We start from the raw sequence: 20,481 nt of genomic DNA, 5'->3' as shown, positions 1-20,481 counted from the left end.
GCATAGTAGTGCTGTATTTGCCAACAGATACACTGATTAGAAAAAGTTATGAGCTAAAACCCACCCAATATTTTGTACTGGCTTTCTTAGTGGCCCCCAAAAGAGATGCCTTTATACCATCTTTCCAATTATGATGCATCTTACTGATCTGTGCCATTCCTGATTTCTTTCATGATCCTTCTTTTCAATGTACTTTTCTTGTAATGCTTCAGGAAATATCCTGTCTTATTTGAGAATGCTGTCTCTGGGCAGGAGGAAGGTATAGCTTTCCCCTTGCACGCAACTAACTTCCAAACCTGCACATTCAACTTCATGATGAGTGCATGTTGAAGTAGGGCTCTGTGTCCAAGGCAATCCTCAGATAGTGGCCCAATTCATTAGGAAGAACCAGGAGCACCAGGTCTGGACTGCAGTGTCAGAGAAACTCTGTTCTCTTCTTGTCCTCTCTTTCTCTTCTGTCTCCCCTGTGGTTGGTCCAGTTTATGATCATGGTGGGTTGACCATGACCAGCTGCCAGACATCCACCCAGCCATCCTCTCACTTCCCCTCCTCAACAGGGAGAGAAAATAAGATGAGGAAAAGCTCCTGAGTCAAGATAGAGACAGGGGTATCACTAGTTACTGTTACAGGCAATTGGGGACAATTGATTTCTAATCTATTGAAATAAATTGGATAGTGAGAGAAAAAAAACCCTGACAAAACAGCACCTTCACTCCCTCCTTTTTCTCAGGCACAACTTCATTCCCAGCTTGTTTACCTCTTCCCCCCTCCCCCACCAGATGGTGCAGGAGGTGGGAAATGGAGGTTATGGTCAGTCCATAACAGCTGCTCTGTGACACTCCTTCCTCCTCATGCTGTTTCCCTGCTCCAGTGTGGGTCTTCTCTGTGACCTGCAGTCCTGCATGGGTGTCTCCATGGAGGAATCTCTGCTTCAGCACTTGCAGCACCTCCTCCTCAGACCTGAGTGTCTGCAGGGCACCTTATAAGTTTCCTCACATGCTTTCCCTGAGGTGCCACCAGTTTGGCTGTGTAGCTCATCTGTGCCCTGGAATGGGTCCACTAGAGCCTGATGGAACCATCTGTGTCTGGCATGGGGTGCCCCAGCCTCTCCTTGCAGAGGAAGACCCTGCAACCCCCCTGCCAGCACCTTGCCACTGATACCCAGTGAGGTGACTTTTACTACCATGATCAGAAAGTCCCTTCTGAGGGCTTAAGTCCAGCTGTGGCTCTCTGTAACCCAGTGGTGACGTGTTGTGGATGCCTGGGGGTATCTGCTGCTGCCTGCAGTGGGTGCTGCCAAGGGAGCTGTGGTCGGAGACACCAAGCATGCCATGTGAGCATGTGCCAGGGCAGACACTGCCAGCCAGGCTTGTGGCAGATGCAGCCAGAGGTATGGTGACCAGGTGCCTATGGAGGAGGGAGAAAGATGTTTAAGGGGACCTTTGTAACCTCTGTGCATGGCCAGGGCCAGAAATTTTCCTTCTGGATTCACACCTTGCCATCAAGTCAATCCCTCTCTAGCACTCGCTGCTGGTGAAGTGTTGCCCACACTGTTGCATCCCAGGGAATGTGACATTCAGTGGGGATTTCTCAGAGCTGAGAGGAAGGAGGGGAGGGTCTTTTTTCCCCTTGGGTTGAAGAGATGGCAGCAAGAGAGAAGCTCTTGAACAGGAGAAGCATTTCAGGGAAAAGCAGGGAGGAGGCATGTGCGGCTGGAGGAAGGCTGGGACTGAGGCATTTTGGATTTCCTGAAGCTGTGGGATGTGGGAAGCGCTGTGGGTGACAGACTTGGACGGAGGTGAGGAAACGGCCCAGCACGGGGTAGGCACCAGCCCAAGGAGGAGTGTCGGCGCCCTGCTCTGGGAAGGGGCCCTCCCGGGCAGCCGCGGGCAAGGTGTGCCTCAGCTACCAGAGCCGGGCTTTGCTGGCTCTGCGGGGCTGGTTCCACCATTCCCACACGGCAGGGCCCAGGCAGCCTCCCAGCCCCTTTTCAGCCCAGTGCAACCTGGCCGCAGGGCCGGGGCCTCCCAGCCTCCTGCCAGAGTCTATGTGCACACCTGGGCAATGCTGCTTTCCCAGCTGCAGGAGCCAAAAGCACGAACTAACTGCTCACCAGCGTGTCTTCTGGCTGTGTTTTATGTAAGAAACACAGAGCTTTAGCTTTTTTCCTTTCTAATCAAGGATTCATCAAGACAGCTGCAGTTGAGCATGGTATAAAGTTACATGCTAACATGGGCTGATGTTGAAGTTTTGCAGATGGTTGTGTTTTGTAACAGATACCGACACGAACCAAACTCTCAGTTCCAAATACCTCCCAGCTTTTAGATCTGGATCCTGTATGTTCAGAACACTTCTACTTAATCATTAGTAAACTAGAATATTAAAAATGGCATCAAAGTGTGGCCATGAGCTAGAGATTTTGTTGGTGTGGTTTAACCTTTGCAGTTTCAGAGCCAAAGCTTTGCATAAAGGAGAAATTCTAGGGTAAACGTAAATAACACACACGTCTGGAGGATTAGCTGTCTCTTGTCCAGAAATGCCACACCTTGTAATTAAAGAAGAGGCTGTTAGTATGCGACATAGGAATGCAGAGGGTGTGGACCATCTCAGATTTACAGGCTATCTAGTTTATGAAAGAGACTAAATGCTGTTTAGTGTTGCAAAGGTGGTAAGACCTTTGTTCAGCATTGCCCCCAAAACCTGGCAAGCCTCTGGTGGGAAAACACTTTGCAAGTAAGATCTTGCTAGAAAAAGGAAAAATTCAGTAGGGAAACTCCAGCAGCTTCTGAAATGACTGCTTTTCTTCATGCACTGCAACAGGATAATGATGTATAGGCTGAATGTCAATGTGTGTGTGCAAGTTGCCTACTGTGAACTGGAAAGTATGACTGAGTATTTTAATTATGACTTTACAAGTATCCATTAAAATAAAAGTACGTGATTGAACTTTAGTGCCAAAATAAGTGCAACAAAAGCATTTCAGTATGTGAAAAACAGTATCTGTGATGAAGATCTGAATGCAAGCACAGGGCTAAGGAAATAATTTTGGTCGTGTCCTTTCCAGTGAGTTGCTATACCTCAGGATATTTATAGCTTTATAGAATAATGAATATTAACACTTGTCATGTCACATCCAAAGTGTCATGTTAAAAAAGGGATTTGAACTCTAGAGATTAGTGCAGTGAAAACTATGACAACACTTTGCTCTATGGAAGAAAGGCTTTGAGTTAACCATAAAAGTCTCAAATGGAAAGTTTTTTTGTTGTGGTTTGTTTTTTGTTTGTTTGGTTGGTTGGTTGGTTTTTATTTTTCCAGACCACCATGGTGACTCTGTGCTTCCCACCATTATGTCTACATCTCAGATCTGGTAAGACTGCCTCTTCTATAGGTCTACAGGTTGTAACATCTGTCATTAAATCTGGAAAGTTTTATAACAGGTTTGGTTTTTATAATTGGACTAGAGGAGAGAATCAAATGCATTAACAGTACCAGGAAATAGTCAGAGACTTTCTTTTGCACAGCTGTGTTCACTAGAAGTTTGCATCGGGTCTCCTGCAATGAAGGCAAACTGAAGAGAGTTGATTGCCTGATATTTATGCCTGGTGGATGTGCTGTCTTTTTCATTCCTGCATGGGTGAAAATTCCACTTTTCTGACAGAATCTCAGAAATCCCCTTCTCTTAAGGCAATTAGACTTTTAATGGGATAAAGAAACGTTAGCTATAGTGCTCTGAGTTAAGGGGCAAGCAGCTGATAGATAGCTAGAGACTGGAGGGCACCATTATAATTCAAAGCTTGACCTCCAGTTGGACGGTGTTTCCCTTCCACGCTGAGACTGGATTTGGTGGTGTCATTACAGACATACCATTGTGAGGCCAGATTTTGCCCAGCTGCTACACGGGCACAAAGAGCTGAGAAAGCTGCAGGGAGCCTCTTAGTTGTGTGTTCCTGGACAGCGGCCAACCTACCATCAAAGGTTGCTCATTCCTTGAAAAAGCACAGGACTTGTTCCATCCCCCAGCAATGCCATGACTGAAAGGTATTTCAAGAGAGTTGGGAAGGGTATTTCCAATGTCCCAGTTTGTGGGACAGTGTATTATTCAAGGTGGTCTGGAAAGGGAAATCTGCAGTGACAGAGAAGATAAGCGATGCCTGTATGGGAGGGTGTGGAAAACCATCTCTCAGGGACAAACTGTAAGGCATGATAGAGCTTTTAATGAGTGAGCTGTCATCAAACGTGTAGTAATCTTTAGCAGTGTGTTTCAGTATGGCTTTGATTTTTATGTGCATTTGCAAAAACTCCCAAAACTCATCTATAGGCTGGCCTGCCTCTGACCAGCACAATTCTTTGTTTGTGTGTGCAAGTTTGCGGCAAATACACTCTAATTCTTATGTAAAAATTCCATGGGAAAATCCAGGAATGACTGCATAACTGATTTGGTATGGCACTGGGCTTTAATTGTTTTCAGATTTCAGTTCGCAAGGCCAAGAAACCAGAACCCTAAATAATGTTTCATTTCTATCCCTTTGCAAACTGAGTCTCTGTGGAATGCACAACTGTAGCACTCAGCCCTGTATATAGAAAAGCACTTCCAGTGTCCTGCAGATGTCTGCTCAGTAGCTTCCATATGGCAAATTACTTGTTATTGGACCAGACTCCGCTCATGCTTGTGCAATTCTGTTGCAGTTGGCGAGGAGCTAAGGCAATCACAGCTCGATCTGGCCCGTTGGGTCAAATAAACTCTCTGCATACTCGAGTAGGGGTTTCGAGTTGAATAATGTTGCTGGAATAATTTCCATCCCTCATTCAGGCTGGTGCAGCCCCCGCCTTCCAGAGCACTTGAAAGGATTATGGGTTCGGTAATAGGTTAAGGGTTTTCTCCTACCTGAGTGCTGGACTAGGATGGAAACTCTTGAATATTCCTGGCACCAGAGAAGCCTTTATTGGCCCAATGCAATAAACTGGTGGTCTTAGTGAGGCAAAGGACCAGATAATTATAGAAACAGAATCTTCCTCCAGAAACTGTTCTCCCTGTCCAGGCTGAAATATTTTGGCAGGAGCAGCTTCCTCAGTGTCTCTCAAGCTCTGTATTTTTTGTGGCTTAAGAGAACACTGCATTCACTCAGGCTTTTGGGCCACCTAACTCCATTTTGTTTTACATTTATAATATTTTCCATGTTGGTTTTTTTGTGAGACTTCAGTGTGTATTTCTGCAATGAAGAGCAAAATTTTAATTTAAACTCTGCAACCCAGTCTTGTCAGTACTGGTGTCTGCGCAGCCTGGCTCCATGCCCACTTGGTTTTATGCTGGTGGCACTAAGATATGAGGAGGATATGTTTTGTGATGGTACTGAGTGATGGCTGGAAATTGTTTTTTACTCTCCAAATCTCATTTTGAGGTATTTTTTATGTCAATGTGCTGGTTTCAGGTGAGTTGCACCTGCCTGGTTCAGGTCAGGCTTGACTTAACAAATTCAAGCTCATGAAAGTCCACCTGAGGATACCCTAAGCTTTGAAGATCCTTCTTATTTAATCAAAAACTTTGCAATAATTCAAAGTTTTGTCCATTTAAAAAACCTGAATTTGACCTAAAGTGTTTAGACAGGTGCTGCAGTTAAAGAAGAGTTCAAGCGAGGCGTTAGGACACTGGATAGATGAAGAAGAAATTCAGTGATCGTCACTTGTCCACTTTTGCAATATGGCAGTGGGCACACATAAATAGGAAGGCTTGTTCTTTTGGCTACCTTGTTTTGGTTTGCAATTTGCAAATTATATTTGTAGCTCAGCTAATTTGCAAATGGCAGGAAACTCCAGTCTAGTTATGAAGAGACACTCGCCATCTGCAGTCTAGCAATACTTGCCAACTATATGTTTAGGACACAGCAGTCTAGGCAACAGTGGTATCATCTGACCCTAATATATCTATTTCTCAGTTTATGGTGTTGTAAGCATGTCAACAGAGCAACCCTCAAACGTGGCACATTTTGAAACAAGTAAATTATAGCACTAATCTAATGCCTGATTTTGTTTTTCTGACCTACTTAATTAAAAAAGTGTCTAAAAATGGAAATGCTGTTTAGCTTAACATGAAGACAGAACTGGCTTTTTTTTTCTCCCAACATCTGTGTCCAGAAAGGAAGAAAAATCCTGTTTTGACTGGCCTTCCTCCACCAGTCTTTTTTTTTTTCTTGTGTAAAGCAAAGTAAGTTACATAAACATTCCACCTCTTTCCATAAATTGGCTGCAGTTTCTGAACAATAGAGTTACTGTGAAGAGAAGAAAACCACAGACACACCCCACAACTGTTGGTCACACAGCCAAAGAGAACTAAAGACGCATTCTTTGAAAGTACCAAAAAGGAAATCCATGGTCTTAAGGCAAGACCTTTTATGTTATGTTTGGAAATGTTTCTCATTTCTCTCTTTCGTCCCCCACCCCCGCTTCTTCTTTAGCTTTTTTCCTTCAACATGTTTGAGGGAGTGAAATGACTCTAGACAGAACTTTATTCTTTGTCGAGATGTGTTGATAGTATTTGTCAGTACTCACTAACCTGAGACAGGATAGTGAAAGAAAACTGAAAAGTGGGATTTTAGAAAGAGGAAAGAAAACATGTTACTAATAATGCCTTTGAGGATTCCACAGTATAAAAAAATACTTCACTTGCAAGAAGAGAGAGGCTAAGACAGAAATCTCTGTTTAAAGCTGATAGTTCTCAGTTGTGAAAGTAATAATTCTCTGCAGAGAACAATAACTCTGTAGAAGCAATTGTTTGTCTCTCTGAAGTATCTCAACATGCTTTCCAAATGGGAATTCACTGCCATCATAGCCTGTGTTCCCCAGCTGGGCAAGCCAGCGCTCTAGGAGGTTAGATGGCCCTGTCAGAGTCACGCTACAGCAATAAATACCCCCTGAATTACTCTCCTCTGCTGTATCCACCAGCCTGTACAGCCTTCTAAACACAGAATACCAAGTGGTTTGGCACTGTCTGTCGATATTCCCTCTTGGAGGCTCTGGGATTATGATCTCAGTGAAGGCAAAGTTGCTGCTGATCTTACTGAGAGTTAAGCAGGCGTAAAGTCAGCAGAATCCCGCAGGCACCAGGAATGCACAACAAAGCGATGCCTATAAATCAGCGGCAAGGTGTCTTCTCGCCTCCTGCTCCCTGGTACGTGCTGCAGATAGAACAGCAGCCCTGCAGCTGTAAAACCCAGCTGCTCTCCAGCCAGCAAGAGGGCACAGTGGAGTTCTCGGCTCGCCTTCTCGGCAGCCCACACTCAAGTCTCCCCCCGGCAGACCCAGCCGGGCTCCAGCAGCCGCCCTGCTCTCCTGAGGGCAGCCAGGGATCCCTGCTGCACTCCAGCCCTGCCATCGCAGCCCTCCCCAGAGGGGCACTTCCCCTTGTGCCCCCATCTCTCGCTCCAGAGCAAGTCAGAGGTCACGTTCAAATAATCTGCAAGGAGTGTGGAAGTGTTTCTGAGTGTGTCTCTATATGTTATGGAACGTGCTTTCTGTAGGAAAGCAGCAGAACTGAGCAAACGCTATACCATGTAAGGAAGAAAACAATTAAAATAGCTGTTCTTCTGCCAAGGCACTGACACATTTTGACAGGATTGGGCCCCCCTAAAATACACAGTATACATAAGCTGCTTCCAGGCCTCCGGTTTAAGACAGAACACAAACGAAGGAGGAAAAAAAATGAAGAATTATAATCCCTTGCATGCTATTAAACCCAGATATACACAGATGCTGATTGGTTTTAGACCCTGCAGTGACCAGTAGGTGCAGTATGCAGCATGTAGACTGAAAAAGGTTAATTTTTCCCTTTTGCCTGCCAAATAATTTTTCTACTCCATACTCCACCCTTGGTGTCCAATTTTCCAATCCCTGAGTCAGTGTCTGAAGTCAAAACAACCAGCTGGGCCTCACTGAACCTTTCACTGTGGGAAAGCTCAGCTCAAAATGATTGTATTGTTTCTCTGTAATCTTATCTTCACTGTTTAATATCCTCAGTAATTCATAGAATTTTCAGGATTGTGTTTTGGCCATATGGGAAATGCTGACCTAGATGGTGTAAAGTTTTTGCTCTTATGTTATAAGGGAAAATATTATGAAAAAGTAAACTATCCATTTATTATCTCTGTTGATATAATTTCTCTACCACTTTGAACAGAAAGCTGCAAGATTGTGCTACATACACCTTTTTTTCAGAATAATTCCTTAAGCAGAAGCTGATAACCTGCTAAGATGAAAGACATTGCACTGGAAATGTACCTGTTATAAAGAATATGTCATAGTAATATCTACTAATGAGGAATAGTTTGTCCCAAGATTTTCAAACTGCTTTATAAAATTACTCATGGGCAAAGCATGCAGTGTCTATTAATGTCCAAAGATCCTTATATAGAAAAAAAAAAAAAGGAAAAAAATTATGTAAGAGTAAGATTACAGGGGCACAGGAAGGAAGAATCTGAGAACAAGAAGACATATATTAATTTTGGGGCTGTTGTTGTGTTATAGCAACAGTTCCACAAATTCCAAAATTTTTAATATTCAGTTATAGCAAACAAAGGCCATGTTTGAAAAAAGACACAGGAGGATCTCCAAATGTAAGGAAATAGAAAATGTGACACTCCAGTATGAGTGGTGTGTTACATTTTGAAGGCTGGGGGGAAAGCTCTGTGAATATTTGCTGTGTGTCGGGCAGACAAGTGTGCCTCCCACTGAACAGCAATTTTAGTGGTGCTAGCTAGTCTCACAGGTGCACTTGTTGGAGCAGGTGTGCAGGCAGGTCTTGTGGGCTGATCTCAGCTTTGGCAAGGAAAACTTGAGGAGAATCCTGTTAGTAGTTTTGTTATCAGCTGTGAGTGGAAGGCCAGAAATCCTACCTTTGGTGGAGAGGTTTTAATACCAGGCCAATATTATGACAAGGTCTTGGCAGTCAGTTGCACAGTGAGGACCTGTTCATGTACCTGTTGTACAAATTGCTCATGTGTACTTGGAATGACAGCGGTCAGGCAGGCAAAACCGAGACTTTCCACAGCCCAGGTGGAGGATTGGGAGTGTGCAAACTCCTTAGGTTTTGGTTGCTGTAAGCTATCTGATTTCCTCATTAGAACTTGATGTTGATGCAGTACTGTGATGCAGTATCTGTGATACTGCATCATCCTACATCATCCTTATGATGATGATGTAGGAAAATCATGTACTGGAGCAACTCTGAAAATCTCTGGAGCTTCCCAGTCATTACAGGTGGGTGGGTATTGCTGGAGAGTAAGTCTCCGAGCAGACAGCTGCAGTCTTCTGCTGCTGGACCTTGATCCCCAGTCTTTGCCTCTTTTCATTCCATTGCACAGTCTTACTCCTATATGTGGTCTTCTTTTAGTGGTAAACACTTTTTGTCTATGGAACATGTACATGTCTCTTATAACTTGTATTTAACAGTACAAATTTCTGATCTAGCCTTGGAAATGGGAGCCCATGAGATATCTGATGACTGGGTGTTGTTTTGTGTTTGTTCAACTTGGAGAATTAGGCTACAAGTACAATGTGTGTACTTGTGTATGTAAATTAGATTCTTACTGTTAAACATGTGTCTGTGAAGGTTTGGTCCTCCCATTTAGGATTTCCCACACACACACACTTAGGGAAAGGAACACATTTTAGAAAACAAAGGTATCAGGATACATCCAGATGAAGTTTTTACTATTAGCTAGTGTATATGGAAAATCACCACTGACTCATGCCTCTGCAATTCAGTGTTTGCACAGCTCTCTTCCCCACTGATTGTGAGGGGATCCCTTCTCACCAGCCACAAATTCAAAAGATCAATTGTGTTACAATTGCATAAAAAAGGAATGTTGCAATTGTGACCACAGCAAATTATACAAAAAGGTCTGTTGCTGTTGCTGATCTATACAAAGAATGTCAAAGCCCTTCCACAGCTATTTGCTTTGGCATTATCCATGGCACTGTCCTTGGGCACCATGTGAGGAACATGCAGGCGCCGTACAGGCGATACTTGGGCTTTTGGCTTTCTTAGGAGCAGTCTGCCAGACGGATCACAGCAATTGTGCAACTGAGAATTCAAGCAGATTAGACATGTGTTTTTAAGTGAAATTGGAAATGAGGAGATCAGTGAAGACAGATGCTGCATTATGCATAAAAATCTGCAACTTGGTTAGGCTTGAGTCTCACATGACAATAGGTCCTTATAGTGATCTTAATAGAGGAGAACTTTCCCTTCTATTGACTTTTCGGACTTCTTCTGGTCTCTGTACTGCAATAGCCCTAAGCCTTTTACTGTCCAAATGCAAGCAGGTCTCAGACCTCAATTCATACAAGGCCTCATATTCATAACAAGGCTTTATCAGCTAGTGTAATCCTTAAATCAAAGTAGCCCACCATAAAAATCACAGCAACAGGTAAACCCTTGGAACTTGTGTGCTGGCACAGCTGACACAAAGTCACAGCTCAAGGGCATGTTCCACCCTGGTGATAACTGGGCACTCTGCAAGTACTAGGAAGGACATCGTGTGATGACCTTAGGGCTATCACACTACTGAAAGATATACTTAAGATCATCACTTCCAGTCAAAGCAGATTTGTTTTTGTAGTGCTTTGCAGCTCCTCATTTCTAAAAAAAACCAAACCACCTTTCCTAGTGCAAAGTTTCAGCTTGGTAGAGAAATATTCACCAGGCCACAGGCAAACATTCTTATCTTTTCAAAAATTGCTGTATATGCTATAGGCTGTGGGCCAGTCTTGAATATCTACCTGAACTCCTGTTACCAAAGCTGCAAGAGATGTTCTTGCAAGTGAATCTGAAACACTGTTTTTAAGCTAAATTATGCAAAGAGGTCCTTACATAGTTCAGGATTCCACTAAATCTTTATTCCCTTTCCTTGTCAGTTGAACCAGACAAGTTTGTGATGCCCTCAGCTGTACTGTAATCTGCTTGTATTTCTTGCTGTGTTCATTTTTCTCACAGGTATGTTATTTTCATTTAAGACAGTTTATATTTTTACTTGTTTAGCTTTAGCCAGCAATGTCAGCTCTTTCTACTTAAAGTCCCCAGTCATGCACTTCCACTGTTTTTCCTCAGATCAAAACTTAAGATTCGTAAACCTTACTACCTTCTACAGCAACAAAAACATGTTGTATTTTCCAGTAAAATGTCTCAGGTGCCAAGCACAACCCAACTGGCAGTCTGAAGAAACTGTCTACCGAAAAGGTTGGTGAATATGTGCAAACATGAGCTGTTTTTCTAAAGGCACTTGCCAGAGCCCTTCTGACACACCAAGCTTAGAAAAATATTTGGCATCAAGCCCTTCTTCCAGAATTTCTCCATTTGTAGGCAGTGGTAAATGCCTTCTTTTGATGTATTCAGATCTTCTGGGTCAATGCATAAGCAAAACCTTCTATCTTTAGTTCAGCAATGGCTGGCAAACACATCCACTCTTTTAGCTTTTACTCATGATACCATTTTTTCTTCAGTTGGACCATTGCAGTGCCACAATGCTCCCTTAAAAGGATATTTCTTAGGGCAGGAACTGTAGGATGGATGAGTTCTTTCGGGTTTTTCTTTTCCCTGGAGATGGTGTGCTCCCCTGCATTTCCAACTTGCTACTCTTCCTGTGCAAGTAACTTAGAGCATTCCATAAAAGAAATTATATACCTCTGCATAAAAAAACATATGCCATGTACTGTGAACAGGTTCAAAGACTGAGAATGAGAATTTCTGAAAGCCAAGCAGACAGGAAGACTCATGGAGATGAGGGAAGAAATGAACTAAGGTTACTTTTTGTGCCACTAGGCTGTCTCAGCAATCTGACTGTATTCATGGATGTCTCTGTTCCTTCCCATCTGGCTTGCAGGTATTCCTGTAGACTTCCTGTTGAATTTCATCAGTTACCTATTGTACGCTATATTCCACAGCGTGGGCTTTCCCTGTATTGCAACGTGTGAATTTATTGTCAGCATGGGACAAACTCTGAAGCAGGTCTTGGTATGTCCCCAGTAAGCTGGTAAGTAGGTCAACAGAGCAAGCCAAGCTTGCTTGGCTTCTCCTACTATGAAGGCTTCTCCTACTATGCTTTCCAGGCATATCTGCCACCCAGTTCTGAGTTATAACAGAATGTCACTTGGTTTTACAACACTTTCATGAAAAACACAGTGTTGGTCTCTATTAGAAGCCATTGACCCAGCATGTAGACTCACAGATTAGACTGACTAGATAAAACCCAAGTAATATTTGTAACTTTTTGCTAGTGCCATCTCTTGCTACTCACATTTAAGTCATTACAGTAGTTATGATGAAAACCCCACAGGTTTATTTCTGCAGAAGCCAGGGTGCAACATCAAGTCTTTTATTGCTAGAATCTTTATGCAAAGCAGCTGATCGCATTTTTTTCCCCCAATAATATCCTTATGCTGGCAGAAACAGGCAAGCAAGAAATGCAAAGAAAAAATAATTTGGGGTTAAGTTCTGAAGAACAATTGTTTAAACAAGCCATTTATAACTCAAGCTACTTTATAGTTATTGTAAATCATATATGGCCATATATCCCACATGCACTGGAGGCAATGTGATTCCATTTCTTAAACATCAGTTAGTTTATAATTATAGATCTTGAATATTAACAACATGGGTTGGGTCAAGTGATCCTGCAAATATTTCATCAAAATCCTTGATGTTGTAACTGTCCAGCTATTACACTTGAATACACTAAGGTCCAAAGGCTTTGCTGCATCATTACCCATTTAACAAAACCAAGGTCCTTTTTCTGTACAACAGGTAAATCTTCATACCTATTTGTACCAGCTAATAAGGCTCCCTTGTCAATTAGGGTCTAGAGGATGTAAATTTTTTTATTTCTTTGTTGAATTGCTGAAATTGCCCACAGTTCTTAAATGTTCAAGGTCTGCTAACTTGTGTTATGTTCCTCTGCTAGAGTGACTTACCACACAGGCAGGTGGCAACATACTCTAATGTACTCTAAAATCTTGGATGAAAACTTGTTCCATGAACCTAATTTCTGGGTAGCAGCAGAAATAATTACTCAAGATCAGAGTTGTTGCTCTGTGCCCTGTCTGACAGTAAATTAATAAAAAATGGTTTGGTGGTTTTTTCCTTTCACTTGTGGCTGATAATGAAATGTAAAGTGTCTTCCTGAAAGGTCTGTTCATAGCTATATAGAACCATAAGAGATTGTGAGATATGGTTCCTCCTTCCTGATTTACGCCTGCCTATAATTTCTGGCAGCTGTTTGTCTAATTTGTTCCTAAAATTCTACAAGGGTGGAAATTGCACAGAATCCTTTGGTAACCTGTGCCAGTACTAAAGTATCTCTTTAGCAACTGCCTGCTCCCTGGTGCTCTGAAACAGGTTTGGCTCTTCAATTTGTTCACTCTCCAGACATAGCAGGACACTGGTGACTCATCTTAAAGCATGCAGATAATACGTGCTTTTCAGGGAAGAACATACTTGGATGAACAATCTGTAAAACTGATGTTTCTTCCTTTTTCAATTAAACTGTTTGGCAAAAATAGGTATTAACTTTGCTTTCCTGTTAAAAAAAACTGTTCAGGACCTCTGTGGGAACTGGTCCCACCCAGCTTGCAGTGACCAGCTGGTTGTCAATGACTCTAAGCTCTCCATGGGCCAGCTTATTTTTCACATCACTGCAACTGTCCTCCCTTGAGTGCTTGTGCTGTCTTGAGCACAGGTTGCAGCCAAGCTGTGTGCTTTGTCCCTCCCATGTGCCTGGGCTCAGTGCCCATGAGCTCTGCCCGGCTGTGGGGCCAGCCGCGCTTCTCCTAGGGGTGTGCGGATCTTGGGTAGGTACGGACAGGATAGCCCGCCCAGACAAAAAAATTCCTTGCAATTCTTAACAGAAACATAAAACAGAGCATAACAGAAAAAACAGCAGAAATAAAGAGAAGCCCTACGTGCCTGCCATTTTGTCTGGTAAGAAACAGGGACTGCCTGTTTCACACAGGCTCAGTTGGAGTCTGTGTTTCTCATCTGTTTCCCATAGTAGTTCCCTGTCAACTACCAGATTCTTAAAAAGAAAGTCACTTTTGTCCCTCTGTTTCTGTTTCAGAGGACTTTGTCGTACCCTGAGTGTGGAAATGTGGATTTTTGGCTTGAAACTGGAAACTAAACCAAATCAAACCAAAACAAAAAACTTTCCAGAAACTGAACCACCACAAGTAAAGGATGTCTGAAATTTTTTTATATGGTCTTTATACATGGATTGGTATGTGGCCATACTTTAAAATGATTTTCTTTTAATAAGTTGACTTCTTTTTATATAAAAGGGACACCCAAAACTCTCAGTAGGCTAAAATTCATTTAGATATTTTGTCACAACTGGCTAAAGTAAAATTTAAGTTCCTGCAAAATAGTATTTTCCCTGGAGATTTCTCTCTGTCAATGGCAGCTAAATAAGTAATAGACAAAACAAGCGCTTCAAATAAGGTTGCTTGGGGATTCTCTCCACAGGCAATATGAAATACAATGGGCTTGGGAATTTCGTGTTAATTCCTCTTAGAATAATCATGATAAAACTGTAGGCCACTTATCAAAGCAGAAATTTCCCTAAGTGCAAATACATTTCCAGTCATCTCCCAGACAAACTGAAAGCCACAGGAGAGAGAGAAAGGAGCGTAGTTGGTGGGCAATATGTGGCCTCCCTTGCCCCCCGCAGCCAATCCACAGGGATGGTCCAGGGAGAAAGGTTCCCAGTGGCACCTGGAAGAGTCAACCTCAACACCACAAAGATTGGGCTTTGAGATGGCGTTTTGGTCACAGCCATTGCAGCTCGATGCAAGGGTGGTCCACAGAGATGTGTATCAGCATCGCCCACTGCAGGCAGCCTGCCCACTGCCAGCACTTGCAGGCTGCGGCTGAGGCAGAGGGGGCACACTGGGCTGCTTGGAAGAAAAGAGATTTGGTACAAATCTAGGCTAAGAGAGTGTCTCCTGTGAAAAGGGGTAGTGTAATGAGAGAGGAGGGAGTCACTTTTACTGAACAAGCAGCTGGGATAAGGGTATGATGAAAGAGATTAAATACAAACCAGAGGCCTGGCTGGCAAACTTTGATCCTCCTCAGAGATCTGGTCTGTTTTCTCTGCAGAGCCAAGCACTGAAGAGCTTTGTGTAAATGAAGAGCCATTTCCATTTTTCTGGAGATCAGGAGTCTGTACAGTATTTGCAGGGAGAGAAACCCCTAAAAACATTTATGTTGCGTGTGTTTGTTTAATTTTGTTTTTCCCAGCGGGGTTACAGTTTCCATTGCTATGTGCTGCATTTAGTGGTTGTGATCTATGGCAGTTGTACAGTTTCACTCCAGCAGAGTTTTATTCAAATAACAGATGATACTTTAACTTAATGGATGTGTTTGAAATCCTAGAAGTATTTTTTCCCCTATATCTTAAGTTGACATTGCCATGCATATGTGTACCCTGCATGTCCTGCCATGCATATGTACCATGCATATGTCCTGCCATCTCTTCATGTATATCCTGATGATGTGCTATGATAGCATGTTCTGGTAATAGACTAGAATACTAAAACCACTTTTTTTTTCTTTCTTTCTTAGAAAGAACCATACCAACCATACTACATTAGTAAAGATGTTGAATTTATTCTTTACGTCAGTTGGTCCTTTCAGCCATTTAACTAATAATATAATCAGTGATTGGATGACATTCCCTTCAGTCAAGCTATGTGCTTGCCTTTCTAAATTTAAAGCTTGATCAGTGAGCGCAATCTCTGGTAGGAATCCATCAGCCAGCCAGTTTGTTAAAGGTGTGTGATGTTATCAGCAATTCAGTGTCCCAATTTTCCATGTGCTGCTGTATTGTACAAGGAAAGCAAAGCAAAAGGGGAAGTATGTATGCTAGGGAGGATAAGAGCATAGCAGAAAGCTTCCTCATTCTCAAACAAGTGGGAATTCCTTCTGATAACATGGGATTACAGTGGATTTGCAACCAGGACATTGGGTTTTACTAAGTCAGTGTATCAAAGCTTTTTCTCCATATTGTCTGCTGGTTGAGTGATGTTTGCCTGCTCTATTTCAGATGAGGTTGGAAGCTGGTGTAGGACTTTGCCTGCCAAATCTTGTAAAGTGACAGTGACTGCAAGGCACAGGGCTAAAGGAAGGGGACTATATGCACACTTTTTTTGTATTGTGGAGTAGGGAGGGGCTTTGTGGGGAAATAGAGACCTGGGATCCTGCTCCTAGCTTCATACTGCTGTGTTTGCGGACGTACCTATACCATGAGGCCTCATATTAAAGCACAGGCTTTATATTTGTGTGGCACAGTGCTCTGAGGTACTCATCCAGCATCATCCATGAGGTAAATGGGGCTAGAGAGCACCCATTCTGACTACAATTTATGGTGAGATCTTCATGATCCACTCTGTACAAGAAGCTCCCTGAGCTTGTTTGTTCTCTGGTTCCCAGGACAGAACAGTTCTTTATATCCCATTGCTTAACTACGGAAAGTTAAACTAAATGAGCAATACAAAATCAAAAGACCAAATGATGTTATTGCTAAGTTGTGCCTTTAATTTCAGACCTGCATGCTGTGGCAGATTGTGACTGCTCTTTTGTCCAAAAAAAGATTTAGGAGGCTAAGTAGTGGGCACGTGTCAAGGGGAGCAAGGAGCTAGAGGTCAGTGGCATTGATATCACATTCACTTTGCCTCTATAAGAGAATTAATTAGGCTTCACACAGGCAGAAAAGTGAGAGGTTGAAATGGGGAATGAAACCAGAATGAACGGCAACGCAATTTGCACATTTACTCATGTTTGCTGCAAATATGATTGAGTAATAGACAGGCCACATTCTCTTCCCTTTGAAGGTAGGAACAGCTGAGGGAGTCATTCCAGAGGTTTGCCTGTTCCAATGTCTCATGCATAATATGGGTTAATACCAGAGCCCTGGGTAAAAAGTTTAAATACTAGACAAGCGTACAGTCTTACTTCTGTCGGCATACCCTCTCAGTTTCTGGCAGTCTGCAGCTAGGGGTTTCTTCAACCAGAGATTGTATCCCCATCTCCATGCTGAATAGTTTTTCATGGGGTTTTGTAGAGCTCGAAGTCACTTCATTCACAGAGCTTTCTTTGCTCTCAAGGATGGGGCACAAAAAGGCTGTAGAAATACAAATGAGCAGTCCACCAAAAGCTGGTACTTACCAATTCTGTGTTGTGGAAATGAGTTTCACTTCTTTGGTGTTACGACTCACTTCTTCAGTGTTATTCACGATTCCTACAGAAGCAAGAAGAAAATTGGGCCTTTTTATTATATTGTTTAACAGGCAATGCATGTGCACACAGCAAACCCTTTAGATTTAGCATGTGTTTTTTTAATCAGAAGCTATTAACCTCCACCTGTTAACCTTAATTTTTTCTTAGAAACTAAATTAAAATTAAAAGGTCCTGAAGACTGCATATGAAGTCTGTAACTGGTATGAAATGAGGATGAAGTGCACTTTGCACCACTTCCTAAATGGCAGCTTCTGGTACTTCTTCTGACCAAGGTTTCAATGGAAGCAAAAATCTGCAATGGAAATGTTTTGTGTAAGTAACCAGAGTAGTGGGTGGGCATATACAAGACTTCTTATCAGAAGTACATCTGTTTAGTTCATTTGTCCTTTCTAAAGGGAGAGACGCTGACCAATTTTGATTGAATAGCTAAATAATTCCATCAAGCCAAATACAAGGAGAAGAAACATTTTATATTCCTTAATTATGCAAACCTTCCTTTTGGCCACGTTACACATATTTTTGCATGTGCCCGGAAAGAAAAGATCAGATAATCCTGCATATGTCCCAAAGCCTTCATTATCCTGATATGGGTCTTTTCCAGTTCACTCTACAAGTAACTTCTGGGGACTATTGTACACTGTACATTATTAGGGCACATGAGCACATTGTGGTTGTACCTTTGCCCAACTCCCAAAGGTTTCCTTTCAAATCAGATTGTGTGATCAAATTCCACTAAAAATCCTCAGCCTCTGTATTAACATAAGCTCTGTTTGGGTTTGAAATATTATTTGGTCCTTTGTAGAAAAGCAGAATTTTGAGAAGAAATGTAATGTTATGATCTAACGATTTAGACTCACTATTTTAGTAAATCATAAAAAATTGGCAGTATTCTTTCTTTGGTAATCCTTTCTTGGAAAAATTAAGCTTCTTAATAAATCTCGGTAGTCATGGATGGAAATCCACCAACTGCAACAGTGTTTATTGACCTTTCCAAAATGTTAGATTTAATTAGACTTTCATTAATACAACTGCACATAGATTAGTCAAGTCAGCTCTTTTCCATGTTTGCAAAGAGGAAGTTCCCAGCTCCTTTTAGCCTTGACTGTTTTTTTGTTGTAAAGGACATGTTTGCACTTCAGTCTGCAGCGTGTCGTGGAAACACATGGAGCTTACTCAGATACTGGGATCAGTTTAATTGTGGTGGAGATGAGCAGAGGGTTTACCCAACTTCTTGGCAGGCTAGTCTGCAGTTTGACTATGTCCAGCATTTGAGCGAGCTCATCTAAAGCCAGCTTAGCCATCCCTGCGCTACCCTACAGTTGTAGTGCAGACGAGCAACTCAGCGGTTTAGTGGTGCCTGATCCTTTGCCCATGTGCTTGTTCAGTCAATCTGCTGAGGGAGCATCTTGCACCAAAGGAAACGAGTGGGGTCTTCCTTGTATACTTTTCTGCTTTCTTCCCTGCTTTCAGTGTCATACCACAAGCAGCTGTAGTCAGGCCCACTGGTTTTCTCCAGCTATATTATTAGAGCAGTGCAGGTCTGGAAACATGACTACAACATTTAGGAAGTCTTGCTATTTCAGTCTTATGGGGGACGTGTCTTTCCACATAAAGGGGAGCATGGAGTGACAATCAGGGAAAAATATCTGATGTTACACCAAACTGAGGTATTCAAACCTTTAGCTGGATTGACATATTTATTATGAACACTTACTTATCAAATTACTTATGGTGCCTTTTCAGGATGTTTTTTTTCAGTTAGTGACACTGTCTGAAGTTGCAAAATTACATTTCATAGTTAAAAATACTGGCTGGAGCCATATGCCCATGCACCCTAATACCTACAAATTAGTATTTCCACAATGGTTTATTTAATTCTAGCAATGAAGCACATAATGTATTAAGGGCTACCAAAATTGATAAAGTACTTTAAATAAATTTCTTGTTCAACTATTTCTTTCATCTGTTCAAAACAAAAGACTCCAGTGCTTTGACAGAGATTTTCTTACTACTGAAAATCTTTATGTTTGCATGTCGGAGAGGATGTGTAAATGTACACAAAGGTACTTATTAATATATATAGTGCTCAGAATGGAAATGTGGAAGTCCATTTGACAACTCTTTCCCCAGAAGACCATACTCTTAAAAGTTCTAGGATATAAGTTGAAAAATCCACAGAAATTTCTCACCACAATTTGTCACAAGTCAACCATGTGAATGTGTACATACAGTGTAGATCCCTGTGAGCCATTCGGCCTCCCTAAATTATCTTCACACACTATGAAACACTCATATAGATTTTCCTAGCTTCTTTCTCAGAGGCTTTGATTAGTGGATTAATTGAATCTGTTGATATTTGGAATATCATTTTTCAGAAGGTACATTAGAAAAAATTCCATTAGGAGGGTATTGTATTTCTGAAATACAATACCCAGAGAGGTGCTGAAATCTGCTCACTTGAAACTTTTCAAGACTTGGCCAGACAAAGCCATGGCTTGGCTGAAATACTGCCTTCCTTTCCAGCAGTGTTTTCTACTTTCCTATGCAAAATACTCTGCTTTTCCCTTGATGATATATATACACCATAATTTTTAGTATTTCATATAGTTTAAAACCAGACTTGATGAGTACAATAATTTAGTCTAATCATCTGCATTACACAGACTGCAGAACTTTACCAGGATTTCCTGGTGAAAGCTGTCTTGCAGTCAACTGACCATGTACACTGTAAGGAAGTAATTCAGTCTTGCGTTAAGGATTTCAGGTAGTAGTGCATGTCCCACTAATATGGACAGTTGACCCAAAAATTATCCTTACACCTGGTTATTTGCAGTTTGTTGCCTTTTGTGCATTGGTTTCTCTGGTATCTGATAAAATCTTCCTCTGCAATGTTTACAATCCAAGGTAAGACATTGTTTAGTACATTTAATCAATTAACTCCTTATTATAGGACTCTTCATTTTTTTGCCATATGATTTTAAGCTGGGTAAAGGATCCAGGGCTCTGTTATGATCTGTGTTGATACAGGTCTGCAAAAGTATATCTAAGGGATATTGTTTTTCTGCTGCTCTGGTATGAAGCATTAGAGCAGGATTCTTGAAAAGCATATATGTAGTAGAAAATGAACAAAACATACATATACATAAAATATGTGTACATATATATTTTGAAGAGCCATGGACTCAGTAGGGACTGTAGGGTACATT

This window comes from Lepidothrix coronata, unplaced genomic scaffold (genome assembly GCF_001604755.1).
Source record: "Lepidothrix coronata isolate B3197 unplaced genomic scaffold, Lepidothrix_coronata-1.0 Scaffold33, whole genome shotgun sequence".
Taxonomy (NCBI): Eukaryota; Metazoa; Chordata; class Aves; order Passeriformes; family Pipridae; genus Lepidothrix; species Lepidothrix coronata.
The sequence above is the reverse complement of the archived record's forward strand: the minus strand, read 5'-3'. Positions refer to the sequence as shown.